A 9,924-nucleotide genomic window follows, 5' to 3' on the forward strand; every position below is an offset into this window, starting at 1 on the left:
AAATGCTGTCTCTACTAAAAATACAAAAATTAGCCAGGCATGGTGGCACACGCCTGTAATCCCAGCTACTTGAGAGGCTGAGGCATGAGAATCGCTTGAACTCAGGAGGTAGAGGTTGCAGTGAGCTGAGATAGTGCCACTGCACTCCAGCCTGGGTGACAGAGTGAGACTCCGTCTCCAAAAACAAACAAACAAACAAACAAAAAACAGTGAATGCAACTGAATTAATTCTTCTTCCATTTTCTTTTCATGTTACAGATGATCATTTTAGAATATGGGGTAGGAAGAAGAGAAGAGTGGTGTCAATATTAGAGCAAGTCAGTAGCACCTGGGTACCAACAGTGCACTGCAATCTTACAGTTTATGGAACTGCTTTCTTCGGCTATGTAAATTTAGTCCAAATGGTTACTCTGTTTATATATATTCTCTGCATATTATAAACAATAGATGGTTTTGGCTGGTATTGCTCAGAGCAGGCAAAGGAGACATAGCTTAACTCTTAGTAGGCAGTAGCAGGTATTAACCTTTTTGAGCTACCTGGATCCATTTGATAATTTACTCTTAGTAAATTGCTTAAATAGAACCTTAGTGGTCTAGAAAGTTAGCACATCTGCCTGAAAGTAAGCAATTTATTCTCTTCTAGGTTATTGGATTAGTCCTTAATGGCCTCTTTAAATCTTAATGACTTCCTCTGAATGTGAAATGGGTAGTCTTTTATGGTATTCTAACTAAGCATTTCAAATCAAATCACATATATTTGTTGAGCTCTGTGAAAAGCATGGTGCTTAGCCATGGGCATACAAAGATGAATAAAACAGTTGCTATCATTAAGGAGGGTACTATCTTACTGGGTACACAAGACGGATGTATGATAAGTTAAATAATAATACATGATTTAAATAACAATTTGAGGGACTTACAGAAAAGATTTTATGAAGCAGTAAATGATTAATTGGTAGATTAATTATTCAGATTACATATAGTAGGCACTCCAGAGAGCTGGGAGAGCCCTTCAGGTTACATAAAGCTTTTTGAAGAAGAAAGTATTTGAGTTAAGTCTTCAAGAATATCTGGTATGGGAGAAAAAATTTGTGTTATTTTGGGGACATGATGGAAACGACCTGTTACCTGGTGGGATATGCAACACTATCAGGAAGTGGTAGGTGGTGGTATCAGAGACTAATTTTCAGGGGGGAATTCTGCCTGGAACATAGCACCTATGTTCTATGGGAAACAAACAGCCAACAACATGTGTCATGATCCAGGCAAGAAGTCAATATCAAGAGATTCAGCATACAGCGTGCTACATGGTGGCTCATTCCTATAATCCCAGCAATTTGGGAGGCTGAGGCAGGAGGACTGCTTGAGCCCATGTTTGAGACCAGCCCAGGCAACATAGTGAGACCCCATCTGTACAAACAAATTTATTGAGCATGGTAGCATATGTCTGTGGTCTCAGCTACTCAGGAGGCTGAGGTGGGAGGATTGCTTGAGCCTGGGAGGTCAAGGCAGCAGTGAGCCATGATAATGCCACTGTACTCCAGCCTAGGTGATATAGAATAAGACCCTATCTCAAAAAAATAAAATCCAGCATAAAGGGAAAAGGTGTCAAAATAATTGATTGTTCATAAGAAATTATTACTTATAGCAACACTGACAGCAGCAACAATGGTGGCAGCAGCAACAAATGTTTTTAAAAATTTAGCATCTTCACCATTTTTAAGTGTACAGTTCAGTGGCAATAAATACATGTTTATCCTTTTGTCCCCCTTCATCCCCAGTCAACAATTTTCTAGTGTTTTCTAAGTTCTAGGCATTTGTACATTATCTTATTTCATATATTAATTCTTCTAACCATTGCTAATTTATAGATTAGGTACTATTATAATTCTCATTTTATAGATAAGGATATTGAGACATCAATCCACAAATAGATGGTACTAACCAGTCAAACAGCATAAGAAAGTTCTGTCCACAAATGGTACCAGCATCTGGGCAAAGGCTGTCTTGGCCAACTTTCAGTCCTGAGAATTGAGCAGGAGTTGTTAGAAAACGGATTGATTCTCAAGGGCCTTTAAACTGTTGTACATCTCTATGTGCTTACCAGCTCATGAATTTCAGCTGCAACCTCTTAGTGGGGTATTGGTTCCACTTGGCCTGGAGTGACCAGGGACTTTATGTGGACTCTATTTCTGCCTGCTCTATCCTTCTAGTTCTAAGACGTCTGCCTTGATTCCTTCCTCCAGCTTTTGCATTAGTCTTTGCACCTAGTCTCTTCAGTCTTAAAACTTGGTATTTACCAGTGGACTTGGACTTGACTATTGTCTTGATTCCCAGATGGTTTATCTTTAGGGGGAAATTCTAGTTTCCATTCCAACACCCAGACCTGATTTGAGGGACCCCAAACTGTCTTCACCCAGTATTTCACACAAGCCGACCTTAGTTGAGCTTGTGAGCTCCTTCCTTGCTATTCCTCTAAGTAGGGATAGGGTGGTGAGTATATGCATTGGTTCAGACATGAACAGAATTTGGCCCATGTTTGGGAATCAACGAGCTGGAGTAGAGCAGAGTTCTTCCAGGGAAGAGAGGAATACAAGCCTCGTACAGTCCTTTGGAATGAAGACGGGGAAAACCTTTTATTTCAAAATACTTAAAATGTAGCATTTCTAGAAGTGACTTTTATTTAACACAAAGATAATTATAAAACCAATACAGCAATGTGTCCTAGATGCTCCAACTCTGGGCAACTTCTGCAAAACTGAAGTCATACATGGATTCTATATTAGGTAGATTTTTTTCTTTCCAGTTTCAAGGAAAATATAAAACCTCAGGATAGCTTAGCTTCGTGTTTCTTAAGGGATGATTTACTGGACCATCAGGCTCAGATACGTAAAATGAAGATTCCTAGGTCATGGTCCACATCTACTAGATCAGAAACTCTTTACAGCTGCAGGTAGTAGATTTTTAATTCATATCCTAGGTGATTATTATCTACACCAAATTTTTATTGAGAGAAGGACTAAGAAACACAACAACAAAACAAGCTGGTCTCACAGAAAACTGTAAGGACTTTGTGATTCTGTGTGATTCTAGTGATGGGTTCTGTCTCTTTAGTGCTATTGTTACTTATCTTAATGTGTCATCAGTGTAATGACTGCTTTTTTTATTCAGTCACAACTTTGAGCTCGAAAAACTACGATTCTCTACTCTCTTACTTGTTGTGTCCTCATTTCAGCTTCTTGTGATTTCTACTGCCTTGCAGATTCTCCTGCCTGGTGGCTTGGGCCTCTTGCCTTTTTCTGGATTTCTGACTGCTTGGCTTTTCCACCCGACAGATGTTTTTGTTGTTGTCTGGGTAGAAGTTAGTGCGTAAGTTGGTTTTAAACCACAGATTAGTGGGTCTTTGCACAAGATAATACTTGTGGTTTTTATTTGATTTTATTTTCTATCCTTATGAATAATTTTAATATTTTCAGGATTATAGAAGAGATAAAACTAAGGTTTATATATCTCAAATTATGTGGTTAAAATAATATATTCTACATTTCCCTTATTTTTCCCCTAACTTCCTCTAATGGTACCTGCATCCTGCATTTAAACTCTCCAAGAAAGATAATCTAATTTGTTTAGTTGGTCACTTTCCTAAGTAAAGTAGTCCTGTTGGCAGAGGTCTCATGCCATTTCACAGATCACTGGCCAACCTTGAGTCAGGCACTCATCCCTGGTCCAGTTAACTGTGGTCAGAGTAGTAAGGTCACATGGTCAGCTCTTCTTAAAAAACAGAAACCATGGGCCAATCAAGCATTTAGAACACAAAACCTTCCTCTCTATTACATAGCCACATTCATAGTTGGCGAATTGAGGCTTTGGGAATAGCCCGTTATAAAATATAATCTGATACATCATTGCCTGACTCAGGTGTCTGGATTCACTTGGGGATAGCTCTGGACATGCACAAAACTCACATTCTCCTACTCCACTAGGTATTTGTCACTGTGGCCTTACGGTAGACATGCAGATAGGGCTGGGCATATTCCAAGCGTACAAACTGCTACTACTCTATTCCAGAGAGGCTGGATATATAATAAAGATTCATGAACTTTATTTCAAGTGCTAGCTAAAAACAAGACAATAAAGTCAGTTGAAGGATTCCATAGATATCAAAAAATCACAGTCCTAGAGCTTCTTTAGACCAGGGAATCAATTACCTGCTGGGTTCCTTGAGAAACCATGCATTATTATTTACAGAAGGATGTCAATTGATTGGTATGGTCTGCACTTTAAAGAACATGAAGCCTTGATTTACAGGCACCTATTTTCTCACAGTGAATAAGAAATGCTGGTATTCACTGTGTTCATGAGACAGGAAAAATTATTCAACATGTGTCATGATGGTCATCTTACAGGAAAATCTAAATGAATAATTATTTTTCTGAACACTAGCTGTTAAACATATTACATGGATCATGAAACTCCTATTCAAAAAGTATTGCTCCTTGCAAAGAGAAGATTCAAAGTTTATATTCTGTAACGTCTTTCTACTGACATTATTGTGAATACATACTATATGAATGAGGTTCCCAATCATTCACTTAACAAATATTTATTGAGAGTCTGTTGTATTCCAGACACTATCCTAGCTATGGGCAAGACAAAGTAACTTCATGGAGTTATGGAGCTTCATGGAGCTTACCTTTGAGTGGAAGAGCCCAGAAACAAGGTGTTTTCAAAGACCTGAAGGGACCCAAGAAAATAAATCAGAGTGATGAACTGAAGAGTAAGGAATGATGGGGTGGAATACTTAAACTAGGATGGCCAGAAAAGGATGCTACAAGGAGACAAAATTGGAGCTGGAACCTGAATGAACAGCAACAAAACACTTATTTAATGCTGGTGAGAGGTACATTAACACTACACTTTGGTATAATATAAGGAGAGTTGAAGACACACATGTCCTATGACTCAGTAGTTCCTCACCCAGATATACACTTAACAGAAATGCTCGCAAGGGTGTACTAAGAATTATGTATGAGAATTACCTGTTTCCTTACATAGTTAGTAACGGTGCTTACATTTGTGCCAATGTCACAGTGCTCAACACTGAGGATGTGGAGTTGGAATGCATTGTATATTTCTGACTGCTACTGATTTACTGAAAAAGTTATTTCTCCAATGACCTATAAGAGTTTCATAATGTCAACTGTCTCAACAACCCAAATATCCATTAACAATAGAATGCAGATGAAAATTATGTTATTCTATACAGTGGAAACTTTATAGCAATGAAAATGAATGAATTACATTTACATATTCATAATGGATGATTCTCAGAAACACAATGTGAAGTGCAAGAAGCCAGACACAAAAGAATACATGATGTATAATTTCATTTGTATAAAGCTCAAAAAGGAGGCAAAACTAAACTCTAGGGTTTAGGAAATGCAAGCCTAGGTGGTCAATCTAAAAACAAGCAGGGTGGTGATTAGTGTGTAAGTCAGGATAGTACTTACTTCAGGAGGGAGGGGATTTTAATGTTTGGAAGTGGACAAGTAGGAGGATATATAAATTAGTTCTTGCATGGCTATAAAGAAATACCTGAGACTGAGTAATTTATCCTCAGTATTGCAAGGACAGTACTAAGAGAGATGGTGCTAAACCATTCATGAGAAATCTGCCCCTAAGTTCCAATCACATGCCACCAGGCTCCACTTTCAACACTGGAGATGACATTTCAATATGTGATTTAGGGAAGGACACATATCCAAACTATATCAGAGGTACTGACAGTATCTTTTGACCTGCAAAACAATCCCCCATCCTGCTAGCATCTTCTGACCCTGGTTATAACTAGCTAGGCCTTTCCTTTGTGACACTTTGTTGAACTCCATACTGATACTTTGTGCATAAAACTCTTTGTTATATTTCACAGAAGAAAAAATTCATAAAAGGCACCACCCATGTTGTATTAGGGATCTCTAGAGGGACAGAACTAATAGGATAGATGTATATAAGAAGCGGAGTTTATTAGGAGAATTGACTCACTTGATCAGAAGTTGAAGCCCCGTGATAGGCCAGCTATAAGCTAAGAAGCAAGGAAGCCTTTCTCAGTCCCCAAACCTCAATAGTAGCGAAGCTGAGAGTGCAGCCTTAGTCTGTGGCCGAAGGCTCGAGAGCCCCTTGGCAAATCACTGGTGCAAATCCAAGAGTTCAAAAGCTGAAGAACTTGAAGTCTAATGTTCAAGGGCAGGAAGCATCCAGCATGGGAGAAAGATGGAGGACAGAAGACTCAGTAAGTCAAGTCCTTCCAACTTCTGCTTGCTTTATTCTAGCCTCGATGGCAGCTGATTAGATGTTACCCACCCAGACTGAGGGAGGGTGTGTCTCTCCCAGTCAACTGACTCAAATGTTAATCTCCTTTGGCAACACCCTCACAGATATCCATGAACAATACTTTGCATCCTCAGTCCAATCAAGTTGACCCTCAATATTGACCATCACCCACGTATAATTTATGTACTACTTGTCCAATAAAATAAAAAGTCAATGCTTATACTTCAAAATGTAAAAAATAAAACATTTATGAAGAAAAAATTTAAAAAATTAATGACATCTTTATGTTGTCATAATTTACATTATTAAACACAAATGTAATTTATTCATTTATGTAGAAAAATATATTTTTTTTAATTATTATTTTGCTACTTCATTACAGGTAAACAGTAATGAAGTAGCAAAATAATAAAATAAAATATATTTTATTTTATTTAATTAAAAATACATAGCTGATGAGTAATTTTTTTCTTAATTTAAACTATATTAGAAGGTGTTCTAGCTGTTCGATTATTTTAGGGAAAGAAAATAATATTTTATATAAAAGCCTTTATACTGATAATGCCTTAAGGCACTTTACAGAGTAAACATTGATAGTGAATAACCTTGAGCAAAGTTTGCCTTTGTTATGCATTGAAAACTCTATACACAGCAAATAAGGAAATGTTGGTGAGAATGCAAGGCGTTTGTAATTATTAATATTTATTTCCAAGCCTACTAGGGATACATATATAATAAAATACCTTGCAGAAATAATAAAGGCCAACAATCATTAAAAAAAAAAAAAAAAGGATTTACCTGTCGACTTATCTGCTTGGTAATGATGATCACATTTCTGCTAACATCGCAGTGCTCACTACTGAGATTGGGACTTGGGGATGTGTTGTACAATGTGACTGACAACTACTGATTTACTGAATAACTTAATGCTCAATCCACTATTAGGGAACTGTCAAGGTGCAGAGCAATCTCATTACAAAGGAAAGCCTTGCCTGCTTTTTTTCTTCATTCTGCTATAAAATCTGTAATCTCCTTTTTCCTGTGTATATGTCTATATGTGTCTATGTGCACACATTTGTTAACCAAAAATGCATTGTATCTGTTCACTAGAGTTTATAACCTAAAGTGATAAAATCTACTAACAGCCCTTAGTCATACTTGGTCTCTTTCTGGCACCTTAAACATGGAACTTGAAGACTGCTAAAACAAGGAAGAACTAAATTGCGTTAGGAATCCAGGGACCCTCTAGGACAGAAAGGTCCAATTCAATGTTATACAAATCTATTAAGGCAGCCTACTTGTCCTGCGTAAGGCTCAATGGCAAGGTAAGCCTAAAAAGTTCAGTGATAGGCCAGTGCAGTGGCTCATGCTTGTAATCCCAGCACTTTGGGAGGCCGAAGTGGGTGGATCAGCTGAGTCAGAAGTTCAAGACCAGCCTGGGCAACATGGTGAAACCCTGTCTCTACTAAAAATACAAAAATTAGCCAGGCATGGTGGTACATGCCTGTAATCCCAGCTACTCGGAGGCTGAGGCATAACAACCGCTTAAACCAGGAGGCAGAGGTTGTAGTGAGCCAAGATGGCACCACTGCACTTCACCCTGGGCAACAGTATGAGACTCTGTCTTGAAAAAAAAAAAAAAAAAAAACTTCAGTGATAAAATTCTGAGATAAAATTACCATAAATGTAGAAAAACAAGATTTTTGGCCAAGTGCAGTGGCTCACACCTGTAATCCCAGCATTTTGGGAGGCCAAGGTGGGTGGATCACAAGGTCAGGAGTTCAAGAACAGCCTGGCCAACATAGTGAAACCCTGTCTCTACTAAAAAAATACAAAAAATTAGCCAGGCATGGTGGCAGTTTCCTGTAATCCCAGCTACTCGGGAGGCCGAGGCAGGAGAATTACTTGAACCTGAGAGGCAGAGGTTGCAGTGATCCAAGACGGTGCCATTGCACTCCAGCCCAGGTGACAGTGCACACATCTCAAAAAAGAAAATAAGAAAAAGATTTTTAAGCCAACCAGGGCTGGCTTGGGCAAAAGTTAGATGATTAAACGTCAAGGTCAAGGGTTTTTCTGGGGTCTGTGAGGCAGTAGACATGAGAACCTATCTGCCTGGATCCAGGTGGCCATCCTGAGTTCTAGGGGGTGTCTGAGTGGCTGATTCTAAGAACTAAGATACCAGGAACCCAGGCCATAGAAGGATCTTCCTCTCTTACTCCATGAAGAAGTAGTGCAGTTCAGCCAGGAGTCTCTACTGCAGGAGTGGTTCAGGCTGGCTCTCCTTTAGGTTGCACCAGCAGAGTTTATGTCTTTAGAATAACAGCCACAGAAACAAGTGAAGGATTTCTTCAGATAGCCTTGGGAAGAATCTTCCCCTAGGGTGCTGTTCTGGGAAGTGTGGATCTAGAACAGCAAGATCAGCATCACCTGGAAACTTGATAGAAGTGTGTGTTCTTAGGACCCACTCCACACCTACTCAATCAAAGTCTCTGAGAGTGGGGATGAGCAATTTGTATCTTATCAAGTCCTCTGAGTCGCTCTGATGCAGGCTAAAGTTTGAGAGCCACTATCCTAGAACAACCAGCCGTCAGTAGAGGTGGTGGACTCCTTCAGCTGCAAGGCTCTAAGGTGAGAATCGACAGGACTGTCCTGTTAGTCTCCACAAGTGGTAACTTTGAGCTTAAGTACAAATGGCAGCATCAGCAATTAGTGACAAGTCAGGGGCTAGCGATGTCTACATAATGGTGACAAAAGCAGCATGATTTTGTTTGTTTTGAGACAGAGTCTCACTCTGTCCTCCAGGCTGGAGTGCAGTGGCGCAGTCTCGGCTCACTGCAATTTTCATCTCCTGGATTCAAGCAATTCTTATATCTCAGTCTCCTGAGTAACTGAGACTATAGCTCTGTGCCACCATGCCCTGCTAATTTTTTTTTTTTTAAAGAAAGAGAAAGGGGGAGAGAGAACAGGAGTCTTGCTCTATTGCCCAGGCTGGAATGCAATCTAAAAATAGGTATTAAAAACCTCTTTTATGCCGATAATTGTGCTTAACAGCGGAGACAGGAAGGAATAAGGGAAGAAAATAACAAACAGCCAACCAATATTTCATTTAAGTCTGTGAAATGCTATGAAAATGCTGAAGAGTGATTTACTTCCAATTATGTGGTCACTTTCAAAATAGGTGTAATATGATACTGAGAAAAATGTATGTTCTATGGACCTGGGGTGAAGAATTCTATAAATATTCACTGAGTTTACTTGTTCCAGGTCTGAGTTCAAATCACAGATGTCCCTGTTAATTTTCTATCTCATTGATCCGTTGAATATTAACAATATGGTGTCAAAGTCTCCCAATTATTATTGTGCGGGAGTCCAAGTCTCTTTATACGTCATTAAGAACTTGTCTTATGTATCTGGGTGTTCCTATATTGGGTGCGTATACATTTATGAGCATTGACTCCTGTTGTTACATTGATCCTTTTACCATTACGTAATGTCCTTCTTTGTTTCTTTTAGTCTTTGTTACTATTAAAGTCTATTTTGTCAGAGAGGAAAGTTACAACTCCTGTTTTTTTTTTTTTTTTTTTTTTTTTTTTT

At 38.8% G+C, this 9,924-nt stretch overlaps 1 long non-coding RNA gene across 1 annotated transcript in view; it reads left to right on the top strand.

Moving 5' to 3' along the window:
• Window positions 1-257: 257 nt before the first annotated feature.
• LOC116532418 overlaps window positions 258-9,924 on the top strand; it is an 87,059-nt gene continuing 77,392 nt past the window's right edge. Inside the window, exon 1 of the long non-coding RNA XR_004260858.1 lies at window positions 258-386. This is a non-coding gene — a long non-coding RNA (uncharacterized LOC116532418). The remainder of the gene's footprint in view (window positions 387-9,924) is intronic.

The sequence above is a fragment of the Sapajus apella genome, unplaced genomic scaffold, assembly GCF_009761245.1.
Source record: "Sapajus apella isolate SASKATOON/1434 unplaced genomic scaffold, GSC_monkey_1.0 scaffold3, whole genome shotgun sequence".
NCBI classification, from domain to species: domain Eukaryota; kingdom Metazoa; phylum Chordata; class Mammalia; order Primates; family Cebidae; genus Sapajus; species Sapajus apella.